The following is a 13,374-nucleotide window of genomic DNA, read 5'->3' on the forward strand; positions in this document are numbered from 1 at the left end:
GTATAAAACACTGAACACAAGTAAGGAATAATTATTATTAGTGCTAGTCTAATATCTTGAATTATGCTACATTGACATGTGGAGCAAGGGAAGGTTGGAGTAGAAAAATAAATTTCCATGATCCTAAGTAGACTTAAGCTTTCCTTTCTTCTTAATCTTCCCTTGTCAGAATAAGAACCACATCTTTCTAAACTTTAGTACAGTGCTTAGCTCACTGTGGGTGTTTAGTGAATGTGAATAATAATAATAGCTATTTATGGATCATTGCACTTCTTGATGATACTTTCTCTCCATTGAATCACACCTTTTAGCAAACGATTTTAAAAATGCATTCCTAACTAAATTAAGGTGCAGTGAGAATTGATATTTATATAAAAAAGAGAACTGGCACAAAACCAATGATTTAAGCTGCAACTTTCCAATTCCTTCTTGGTGGCATTAATAATGGTGCCCTTTTGAAATGTCTTTTCTTCTTTCAAATACCATATTTTAATTGTGATAGGCTGGTTAGTGGGTATAGTCTTCCCATTTGCTGTTTTCTCCCCCTTGCTTTTGCTTTTATATTTTGTGATATCCCCTAGGGGAAGGACATCAAAAGGAACAATAACCTAATTTTAACCTTTAGTTATTCTTGCTCTGTAGTGATGTCTGTGCTCATTATACCTTCTTATTTCTCAGCCACGGTGCATGGGTTCATGGGAGTTGAAATAAATGGTCTCTGAGGTCTCCTCTAACTCAGGAGCTTTATATTTTTTCTAGAAAAGACGTACATTTATGTGCCTTGCATTGTCTTTAGTTGTGAAGAATTATGCCTGTTTAATAAACTTGAATAAAATATTATCCTTTAAAAGAAAGAAAATTCTCTAGGTTCTTAAAATCATATCAAGTATCAGAAATCCCAGTGTAATGAAAATGCATGCTTGGAATTCTAAGCTTCACACATGTTGGTTACCCTTACCTGGAATGCTCTTTCTCTGTCTGGCAAACTCTGTTTCAGCATCCCAAGCTCACCTCCTTTCTGAATCCTTCCCTACTGAAGCACTTGCTGTTTTCTTTCCTGCTCCCACCCATCTCACAGAGCTGCAGGGCTTTTCTAGAGCTCTGTACATCACTGCTTCTGTGACTGTATCTCCTATCAGAATGTGAGCTCTTTTTCAGCAAGCATGCTTTGTATGTCTTTATCTTTGAATCCCCAGTGGCTGGAATATAATTGGTGTTCAACAAATATTTCCTGAAGGAATGTGTGAACAAATGATTGAAAGGGGTCATGAGTTCTAGTCTCAACTCTGCTGCTAATAATAGTGATTCTGAGAAACTGGACTAGCTTTTCCAGATTTCAGTTTTCTTAAGTACAAAATGAACGGAGATGTTAGAAGCCCTCTTAGGACTGTTTGATGATTTTGATTTTCTTAACTTGTTTATCAACTTCTCTCAGCAGGGATTCTATGTTCTGTGTCATTGTGTATGGGACACTGTTTCATAAATGCTTATTAAATTGATTATAAGAACACAAGTCTAACAAAGGCTAGTCTTTATGTATGGTCATCTGTAAACAGCATCAGCCGTACAGTGCTTTTTGTTCACATTCTTGTGCACCTTCAGCTACGAAGAACAAATATAGAGGTGTGGCAGAGGTCAGGTCTCAAAAAGATAATAGGTAATGGAAATGTGTAACTACCATCACCTAGCAATATAATTTATTGAACACTTATTTTATACCAGATAAATGACACACATTATTTCTAATTTTCAACACAACTTTATAAGGAATTAACCTTAGAAAAGTTATGTAGCTTCATGTTCCAATGATTTATTTCTGTAACAAAATACCTTAAATATATAGTATGGAATAGCAATCACTTTCTCCCTGAATTGTGGTCAGGAATTGAGAAACAACATAGTCAAGTACTTTGTTTCTGCTCCATGATGTCTAGGGCTTTCCCTGTGATGATCTGAATGCTAGTAATGCCTGGGGCTGGAATCCTTCAAAAGCTTACTCTGGAGGTGAATGTTAATGGTCAGCTGGAACCTCAGCTGAAGGAGTCAGCCTCTCTGGGTCCGCATGTCATGACGACTGGGAACCAAAACGGCATACCAAGAGGCCCACAAAAAGTTGTATTGCTTCTCATGATGTAGTTTCAGATGTCCTATAGTGTTAGGTACACTGAAACCACAGGCCCTCCCAGATTTAAGGGATGGGGACCACAGATTCTACCTCTTAGTGGGAGGAGATTCAATCTCACATTGTAAGAAAAGTATGCATGATAAAAGACCTTGCTTTTCAAGACCTTGAAAGAGGAAGAGATGATATTCACCCTGTCCATTTCAGCTCAGACTTTGTACACTTTTCATTATACAGCTGGACCTCAGTAATATGATGATGCTAATGATTGGATGGAGAGTTCCTTTATTTCTAAGACTGTTGATTTAAGTAAGATTAAATTTCTTAAAACCTCAATTATTTCTTTCTTACTTTTCTCTTTCTCCCTGATTACATATCCTTCTTTCCCTTTGAACTCATTATTTCACTCTGCTTTTGTTTTCAGTTGTTTTTCCTCTTTCCTGTTCTTGGTAATATCAGTTCCATTCTAAATTCCATATGGTAAGGATTTTCCTTTCTCAAGTTTTTTTCAGAGTCTGAAAAATTACAAAACCATCCCCTCTTTTGAATCTTTGTTACCCTCTGAGAAAGACTGTGTGTGTGTGTTAGAACTATAGTAGACCCTTGGTATCTACAGGTCTGTGGTTCCAAGGAAATTGCTGTTGAGGAAAAACTGTATGAGCTCAGGGTATATAGGGTTTAGTGCTGTACTGCAGATGCTTGATTCATTTTTCCCCAAATACTGCCCAACTTCTGCTAAAGACATGCTGTGGCCTTTCAAGTCTAAAGTTTTCAATTCAATTAAGAACATTATGTGCCCCTTTTGAGAGGATTATCACAAGGTTTTGAGCACCATTGTTTTTTGGGAGGCATTTTTTTCACAAAATTAAGGGCAGGGAATCACCTAGCAGATCACATCACAATTTAAGCACAATAACCTGAGTCTGATTGAGAGCTTCTCTGCATTGACTGAACTGCATAATAAGCATGTGGGAATTAAAAATTTTTGGTTTTGAGATTTATTTTATTATTGTTAACCATGCTTGGTTAAAACTGTGTATAATAAATCTGCAAATAAGGTGGGCTTACAGTGCTTAGTTATAAGGGAAGAACACTTACTTGGTGTGCGTGCATGGTGTGTGTGTATTGGGGATCCCTGGATGGACTGCCTGGCTCTGGGGAGAGAAGGCTGGTATTATCCGTAAAGCCTAGTAGAGTAGTGGTTCTCGATCTTGGGTGCATATTAGAACTACTTGGGATACTTCTATAAAATGCTGATGACTCAAATTCACTCCATAATTGTTAAATCAGACTGTATTCTTTCAAATGAATGAAATGTATAACCAAATTTGAGAACCACTGCACAAAAGAAGTGTGGTGTTTCAGTTGAGAGTCATTGAGAACCCCTGAACTGGGTTTCATGGAAGGCACAGTCAGTGGGGTAGAGTTCGTGCCAGGAATGGGAGCTCATTGTCAGACAGGAAGTACTGCTGCGGGAGAGAAGTGAGACACAGAGGACTGCCTCAAGGCAGGAGTTAGCTTCAGTTACAGGAACAGTGAGCATGACCTGAGATTGACTAAGGAGCCCTTTAGGCAGCTCCATCAGAAGGGGTGGAAAGTCCCAGATGCTGACTCTCAAGTCAGAATTGGTCTTAAAGATTGCACATGGGGCATAGAGTGGTGTGGTGATGGAAGTTGGCTTATGGAGGCAAGGGAAATGGAGCAAAAGGTTTATTAAATGAGCAGATTTGGTTCTGCAGCCCAAACAACACAATCTAGGGGTGGATGAAGCATAGAAAATTTGGAGACTATTTTTCTGATGCTACTTCTTTTTATTTCTTATAATGGTACTATATTGTTTTGTTCATTAATTTTAAATTATCAACTGTAATTTTCTGTGAAAATTATTATTCCTTCAAATAAAACAGCTTTAAATATATAAGGATCCTAAAAGACCAGTAAACACTAGTTATTTGTAAGAGATTTATTTTATTATTCTTTCATTTAGTTCTTTGTTACTGTGAATTACTATTTTAAGCAAATTTTCTAAGAAATTTCAAGGCTTAATAAATACATGAAGAACTGTTCAATATCCTTAGCCTTAGAGGAAATGCAAATCAAAATGACACCGAGATTCCATCTCACTCCAGTCAGAATGGCAATCAATAAGAAAAAAAACAATGAGAAATGCTGGCAAGGATGCAAAGGAAAACGACCCTTATACATTGTTGGTGGGAATGTAAATTAGTGTAGCCACTATGGAAATCAGTATGGAGGTTCCTAAAAAACTCCCCTAAAAATAGAACTACGATATGGCCCTGCTATACCACTGTTGTGGAATGAGTTCATATAAGGAGACCTACAAAGACAATGATGATTAAAATAATAATGATAATGGTCAGAGGACATGATTATAACAGGAGGACTGTCAGATGGGGGGAAAGGAGACTGTTAGTGAGAGGGGAAAGGAGAGGGAGCTGGGGGTGAACTAACTGAAGTATTTTACATATGTATGAAAATAGCAGGATGAAACACACTAAGTATGGTTCAAACAAGGGGGAGGAAGAATGGGATTAAAGTATAATAAAAGGCTGAATTTGATCAAAGCACATTATATGAATGTATGGAAATATTATAATTTCCATATTATATTATATGTAATTAATATTACAATATTAATTGTACAATTAATTTATGCCAACTAAAAAACTTTCCAAAGACCTTTGTTCAAACTATAGTCTATTACTATTGTAAAGAGAAATTTACAATTAACACAAGCTTACCAGTTTTCTGTTGTGAAGAGAAGTTTAAATTAGACAAATCTAACCACCTTTGCTTGAAAATTAAAATAATGACAGAAGGGGCTGGCAGAGTGGCTCAAGCAGTAAGAGCACCTGCCTAGCAAGTATAAGGCTCTGCATTCAAACCCCATATCACCAAAAAGAAAACAACAAACAAAACTAATGACAGAAGATAGGAGAAAGAATTTAACCACTGAAAACAATTCTGCTATGTCACTAAATGAACTTAGTACCCTCCATTGCATCTTCCTCATGTCTCTCACACTGAGGTCATCTTGCCATGCTGTATGCAATTCTTGTGTTTATTGCTTGGACCACATATTTAGGCATATTTACTACTAGCCATATTTATAACATACACTATGCACATATTTGTGTGCAAAGTACTTTATGGTCAAAACAAAAGATTTTAAAGGATAATTGTACAGATATTTGATTTGTTTTGTGTTAATAGTGCAACCTGCCCCATACATCAAGGTATGGAACTAATGCATATTATTCTATTCTTATAGATGGTAACATGAACTTTCTTCATTCTTATATGATGATTTAGATTTTTGGCTCCAGGGAGCTGAATATTGGTAGGAAGTTTTCCTTAGCACTTGAAAGTCCCAAGAAAGGTGCCTCTTTTTTACTCTATATCAAGGGTAGAGTAATTTTTACTTGCCTGTTTGTCCAGCCTCTAAGACTATGAGGGTCTTGAAAAGAGAATCTGTTCATTTTGTCTTTTGTGCCAAACAGGATGTTTGGCCCATAACAGGTGCTTGATAAATATTTATAAGTAAATAATTGCACTAATCTCTTTATCTCATGACTGACCAGTTTCATATAGTTGGTTAAGATGATTTGCACTCAATCTCCACCATTTCTGACTTGACAACTTCAGCCAAATGCTTTCTGACTTTCTTCTTTATGTGCTCCAGAGTTGGAGGATCCTACTGCCACATTTTGCAAACTGTTTTACTGTTTCTAAACAAGAAATTTCCTTATTGTGCAAGCTGAAATGCCACTTGCTTTATGTCCCCTGCTTCCTTGACCACTCTCTGTGAACAAGAAAAAGGTACATGGAAAAGATACTCTCAGTAAGGCAGTTAGTTGTTGCCTAGAAAATGAGCATTGCGAATTAGAGAGTAAATAGGCATGGACTGTCAACTTAGTCTTTGTGTGACTGACTAGCTCAGTGCAGTTGTTGGTGGGGACAGAACCCATCATCATGGATGTAGTCATGTTCATAGATCTGTTCTCTCACACATTTTTCAGAACCAGTGGACACTCTCAGTGTATGACTAAGTCAGGTATAAAGACTTAGGGAAGGAGGAAGTAAACACATTGAAAGGCAGTAGTTTTCCACATCTTTGATAGCTGCATATATACCATTTGGGATTTAATTTGTCTCTACTCTTAATTCCAGGTACCAACATCATGCTGTTAATTTCTTTAAGCAGGCTAACATTTTCCTCAATGCCAGTCAGGTGCATGCATTCCCAGAGCCTTATGGCATGCTACAAGTTCATGCATTTGTTACGTATCTTCCCTGCTATGGATGTCAGGCTGTAATTTTGCTATGACAGAAGAGGCATGTAAGTAACAATGCATTAAGGAATCTGGAGTAATTGGAGGGCATGGATTTAAAACAGGTTACTCAGATCAAGTTCTGCAAAGTAGTTAAATTTAGCCTGGTTAAAAATGTGGAATCTTCTCTGATCTCCACTTGGCACTCACTTATGATATAAGAATAATACAGCTATGCATACATTTGTATGTGTGTGCATTACAAAACCCAAAAGCAAAATGAAGGTCAGAGTCACAGTTTAGAGGCATGACCTCATCCCTCTTCTGCTCAGCACACTGCTTCTGTTTCTTTATCCAGAGCCAGAGCTTCTTAATAGCCATGGAGACACCTCTGGCCAACAATGCCATGCTGACGCACTTGGCAAAAGAAGGGTGTGGAAGTGAATCATTAAATCCACTGATAAGGAGGAGAAAATTAATTAGAATAACCAGATGCTCAGGAAAGGAGTAATAAAATTTTACCTCAAGCTTGGGCAAATTAAACTCTTATAATTGATTTTAGTCACACATTAGACTTATTCAAATGGAATGTGAAAGAATGGGAAAGGGTTAAAGTCTGGTCAAATAATAAACTTAGAAAAAAATTCTCTTATTTAATATATGAGCTCAGATTCAGTAGTTTAGCATTACAATTAGGTATGACTTTAATTGTAAAGGCATGAAGAGATGATTTAAAAACAGATGACTTCCATAGCAACAAGAGATTTTTTAAATCAGCTGAGCAGCAAGATATTAAAAAAGAAAAACTGACTCCCCAAATATTGGAAGCTGATTTGGAACCAAAATAGTAAAGAATATAATGGTATTTTGAAATAGAACTAAGCTCTTTTGATAGTTCCTAGCTTCATTTCTATCACTGGCATAGTATTATTTTCTATTTATAATTAGATAAACATACAGTGTGTGTGAAAAGCATTTCTGAACCTGTATTCTTACTTAGGAAATGTGTGCTTTTAGATATGAGCTTTCTATTCCTTAAGGAATACAAATAAAGTCCACAATAGAGTATCAGATTAGAAATCTCATGAAATGATAGGGTTTGGTAGAATCAGGAAGCTTAAAGTTAAGAGACTTGCTCCAAATTGTAAGAGACATGTTAAATCTCTGACACCTAGCCCAGCCTTTCTTCCATTACCTCTCATTGTCCTGGAGTAGTTGTCCATGATCTATTCCCCCTACATGATCTACCAACAACTGTGATAACAGAATATCTGCTTGCATTGAGTGCCTAAGAGAATCTAAGTGGTAAAGATTGTCAGCTGGAATAATGTGAACCCCAAATATAAGCATTTTCAAACTTACCTACTGTTGTGGCTAGAATGTGTTCCCCTAAATTAATCGGTTGGAAACTTTATCTGTAATTCAACAGTGTTGGAAGGGGGAGCCTAATGGCAGAGCCTACGTGAATAGATTAATACCTCTATAAAAAGGGCTGGCAGGGTTGGTTTTTTTCTCTTTTGGGCCAAGTGAGGATGTGGCAAGAAGGCCCTTATCAGTTGCCAGAAGCTAGCACTTTGATCTTGGACTTTCCAGACTCCAGAATTGGGACTAGCGAATTTCTATCACTTATAAATTATACAGTCTATAGCATTCTGTTATAGCAGCACAAAATGGACCAAGACAAAAATTGGTACCAGACAAGAGGGGTGTCGCTATAATCCCTGAAGATGCAGAAGCAGTTTTGGAGCTGGGTAATGGATGGAATCTGAAATAAGGTTGAAGTGAATGCTGGAAAAAGCCTGAACTGTCATGAGGGAAGCATTAAGGATGATGCTGGTGAGAGCGCAGAAGAGGAGAGTTGTAGAAAGACAACCTGTTCTTCTTAGGAATTATTTCAGTGTTGTGACAATAAAGAGTGATGAGGTCTCAGATGGAAGTGAGGAATTGGTAGCTCAGGTTCCAGAACTATGAGAAATAAACTTCTTTTCTCAACCAATTACTCATTCTGTTGTATTCAGTTATAGCAGCACAAACAGACATCTGCCCACTATATCCTGAGTTGTCTGGGAAACTTTTCTAATGTGCCACTGAAGTTTGCTCATTTAGACACATTTGTGTTTCAATGTAGTTATTTGTAAATTGGGTGGAATTGGTTGGCTTCCTTACTTGTGTCAGGAACATACTGGCAGGAAGAAATAGTGTCACTATAGAGAAAGCTGGTGATTCAGAGCTACCTCACCTCTGCTAACAGTTTTATCTTTTGGCTGAGACAAAATTGCAAAACAAGGGGCCTATTGCTGAACTTGGCCCTATCTTCTGACTCTCTTTCCATCCTTGCATAAAATAGGGTTAACAGAAATTCAAAATTTGTTGGGAGATTACATAAAGCTTTCCCCTCATTTTTCATCATGCATTATTCTAAACCTTTTCATTACAAGATCCTCTTTGTCCTACCTACAACAGCTCCACCATCCTGCCTCTGATGGTTAATCTTATGTGACAGCTTGGCTAGGCCATGGGACTAGATATTTGGTCAAACACTAGTCTAGATGTTATGGGGGAAGACTTTTAATTTTAGATGAAATTAACATTTAAGCCAGTAGACTATGAGAAAAGCAGTACCCTTCAAGTTGTGGTGGGTCTCATCCAAGTCAGTTGAAGGTCTTAAAAAGTGAAGAAAGACTGCGGTTCCCAAAAAAGAAGGAATTCTGTTTCCAGACCCAGTCTGCAATATTAACTTTTGCCTGGATCTACAGCCTGCTGGCCTTCCCTCCAGATTTTAGACCTGCTAGTCTTTGTAATTATATGAGCCACTTCCTTAAAATCTCTCTGACACACACACACACACACACACACACACACACATACGTGCGCGCGCACGCGCACGCACACACACATGCACGCGCACACACACACACAGATTAATACACTGCCTTATACTGTTTGGGAGCCAGGCCAACATATGGTTGATAGACATTTCCTTTTCAGAGTCTATGTCTGCTAAAATCTGCCAACTAGGCAAATTTTTCTCTGAAGCTCTTGCGACAAAGAAGACACAGGTATTTTGAAAGTAGATGGAAAACATGAACAAGGTGCTATATTTTTCTTGCAACTTCTACCATTTTGGAGGTACATAGCTTAGAATAATAGCACAAGGGCATTTGTCTCATTCATTCAAATATTTATTGACCATCTACTCTTTGCTAGGTTCTCTTCTAGACAGTGGGAAATCAAAACTGAACAACACATTTATCAATGTGGAAGAACATATTTATCTAAAGGTGCCAAACTCCCTTCCTTCTTCACACTGTACTCTCGTCCGTGGATCACCAGTGCTAAACATTGTCTGCTTTGCAGTCCTTTGCCCCTGCATTTCTGCGCACATGAGATCTTGCTTTGCACAGTACTCTCCATTCTACTTTGTATTCTTTTGTCCATTTGCCAGTATGTCTGAAATAGTCCCATGCAAATACATTTAAAGTTTTATTTTTTCCACTAGGAAAAAATTATTTAGTAAGCATTTGTAAAACAAATGGAAGTAGTAAAACATTCAGATAAATTAACTCAGGAAATAGGCCCCACTGTGTTTTTTCTTCAATGTCAAATGACTGAGTTGGCAGGAGTCAGGTAGAGAGTCCCAAATGATAACTGTTGAAACTCTTCCAGGAATGGTGGGGAAGGGGGGAAATAAAGGAGAAGGGTGGAGGGGATGAATTCAAGTATGATATATTTGATACATTGTAAGAACTTTTGTAAATGCCACAATGTACCCCTACCTAGCGTGCGCGCACACACACACACACACACACACAAAGTTAAGAAGTAAATGAAAAATGACCTTGTAAAGGAAAGCTCATTCAAAATTCCAGGATTTAATTCTAACAACCTTTTACAAAACCATGATCTTGGTTATAATAAGAAGAAACCTCTAAATGTCCCAACAAATAGAGGTTGTTATACATAATCACTAAGGCAAAAATGCTTTCCTTTGTTACCTTTTACAAAAGGTAAAATGAAACATTCTTCTCAGATTCTGATTATTTGATACATGTTGCTCAAGTATTTACCTCAGAAGCCAGTAAATAATTAACCTGGATAATGTTGACTGCCTATTGTTTTTAGAAAGTCCCTATATGCCTGCTCTATTTCAGAAAAACTCCCCCCTGAGCTGGTGGCTAAAGTTGTTTAAGAATTCTTCAAATTGTCTGCTTCCAAGGCTTCTAAGGGTTTGTCTTTGTACCATATAGGCCTGTTGAGTTTCTGGAGACTGGCTGTTTCAATTCCCAGGTTTCTTAATATATGGACTGACAAGGTTGGCATGTACTAGAACTCAATCAGTGAACTTAGTGACAATCAACAAAGCATTACACACATAAAAAAAGCAGCTTTCAACTTTATAGTCTGCTATCTAGTATGGCCAAAATAATGTTCAAATAAGTTACCATTTTATTCTCATAAGACTCTTAAGATGGAGTTGTTCTTATTTTAGAAAAAGAAAATGAAACAATAACAACAGCAATAAAAAAACCCTATAAATAACATGTGTAAAGTCACTGGCAAGCAAGTAGCATTCTAGTTCTTTCTGACTTAAAAAATACGCTTTAAAATGTATTTCATTTTTAACATGTTTCATTTTTAACGCTCACATTCTGTTACATTCTCTCACTTAAGCTGACAAATATTCATATACACCCAGGATTCTAATATTTAAACTGATATTTTAGATTTAAGATTGAGCACTGTACTGGTTGTCTATTGTTGTGTGATGAACTATCACAAATTGAGCTGATAACAGCACACATTTATGATCACACAGTTTCTGTGAATGATGAGTTCAAGTGTGACTTGGCTGAGTAAATTACATGTGGTCACCTATGTTTCTGCGGTGGGATTTTCCATGTGCACTAGGACACTGGGCATAAATTGACCTGTGATAAAGTATCTCACTGCCAGGTATGTGTAAAAGAAGTTCCACCTCAAGTACAAAATGATCAAGGTGTTACCACTTGTGGATATGGTCTCATTTGATCTTGATCACAAACACATGGACTAGCAGTGAGACTAGCATGCTTGAAATGTGAATTTTGCAGGAGATCATCTGACAGAGAGGCTTGAGGACCCATGGTTGGTGGGTCGGTGGTACAGATGGGAAAGTCATCCGCATGAGATCTACGTTCCTTCTCACTTGCTCTATGGAGAATGAATAGTAGTGCCTGCAAGAGACCGTGTTTTAACCTGAGTACACTGGCAGGGAAACTGCATCTATTTTTTTTTTGGTGGTACTGTGGTTGAACTCAGAGTCTGTGCTTGCTAGGCAGGCACTCTACTGCTTGAGCCACTCCACCAGCCAAAACTGCATCTTTATTGGACCCTAGGAAATTTAAGAAAGTGCAGTGAAGTCACAGGAAGATGAAGGATCAGGGAGACTGCTGAAAATGGAGCTGACTGTCAAGGAGCACGTAGTCTATTTGTTCTTCATGCCCTTTTGATTTCCCAAATGCATCCTGTGAAGTACTCTGGAGTATTTGTCTCATTAGGGGATGTGTTCCAAAGGTAAAGGGGGAAAATCAAATGAAAAATAAGTCTACGGCAAATCAAATTTGATTTCCATTAAACATCTACTTGCAAATCTTCTAAAAGAACAAACAATATTTACATTCACTTTGCTCTCAGGAGGAATAAAAGAAAATGATAAGCTTGTCTTCAATTTTCATTGCATTTGCCTGGTTCTGACTTGATAGTAGGATGCTCATTTCATATGGAAAGTTGAGATTTTAATGGCATGCCATCTTTGTTTCTACCCTATGGTAGAAACCATTTTCTGAGTCCTTCATCCTCTAAAAGGATCCAATACTATCCTCTTCCACAGGGAGGACTCCAAGCAATCACTTGTCTATTTTATGGCCCTCCAACCAGACATAATGGAAGGACTGGGGTGGGTCATTGCCCCAAAGCTGAGAGGATCAGATCCTTTGTCTTGGGAATCTGGAGTTGGTGCTGGTGGGTTACTTGAACTGAAGACATGCCAATGGGGGAAGAGCGGGACAGTCTTCTCTGGTCTTATACACATGCACACCAAAGAAAGGAGAGGAAGTCATAGAATAAAGTTAGTTACTTTAGAGAACCAGAACGTGAGGCCATATGAAAGGTAGACAGACAGCCTGAATAAAAAGTGACATCTAGACTGTGCCAGCTTTACACTTTCCAAATCCAGCTCCTTATGTTGTCTGGATATACATATTGGCTTTTTAAAAATATCCCTTGTGGGATTGGACTTTGAGCACATGATAAAAGCGAGAGCACACAAGGGAGGGGTGAGGATAGGTAAGACACCTAAAAAATTAGCTAGCATTTGTTGCCCTTAATGCAGAGAAGCTAAAGCAGATACCTTAAAAGTAACTGAGGCCAATAGGAAAAGGGGACCAGGAACTAGAGAAAAGGTTAGATCAAAAAGAATTAACCTAGAAGGTAACACACATGCACAGGAAATTAATGTGAGTCAACTCCCTGTATAGCTATCCTTATCTCAACCAGCAAAAACCCTTGTTCCTTCCTATTATTGCTTATACTCTCTCTACAACAAAATTAGAAATAAGGGCAAAATAGTTTCTGCTGGGTATTGATGTGGTGGGGGGGAGAGGGAGGGGGCAGAGTCGGGGGTAAAGGGGGGTGGAGGCAGGGGGGAGAAATGACCCAAGCCTTGTATGCACATATGAATAATAAAACAATAAAAAAAGGAAAAAAAATCCCTTGTTGCAAATTATAATATTGTCCATGATTTGCAGCCATCAATAGGAGGATCTGCTTTTCATTCCTCGAACCAGGCTGACTTTATGAACTATTTTGATCAACAGAATGTGGCAGGAATGGAATTGTGTGAGTTTTAGGTTTGGGTCTTAAGATCTAGACTTTTTTAGGAGCCTTGTGACTATCATGTGAAGATGCCTACTCTAGCATCCT

The 13,374-nt window shown here is 37.9% G+C and overlaps 1 protein-coding gene across 2 annotated transcripts in view; it reads right to left on the reverse strand.

The window, feature by feature from the left end:
* Htr1e (5-hydroxytryptamine receptor 1E) overlaps positions 1 to 13,374 on the reverse strand; it is an 87,810-nt gene that overhangs the window by 55,328 nt on the left and 19,108 nt on the right. The gene's annotated exons all lie outside the window — the stretch shown is intronic.

This window comes from Castor canadensis, chromosome 1 (genome assembly GCF_047511655.1).
Source record: "Castor canadensis chromosome 1, mCasCan1.hap1v2, whole genome shotgun sequence".
NCBI classification, from domain to species: Eukaryota; Metazoa; Chordata; class Mammalia; order Rodentia; family Castoridae; genus Castor; species Castor canadensis.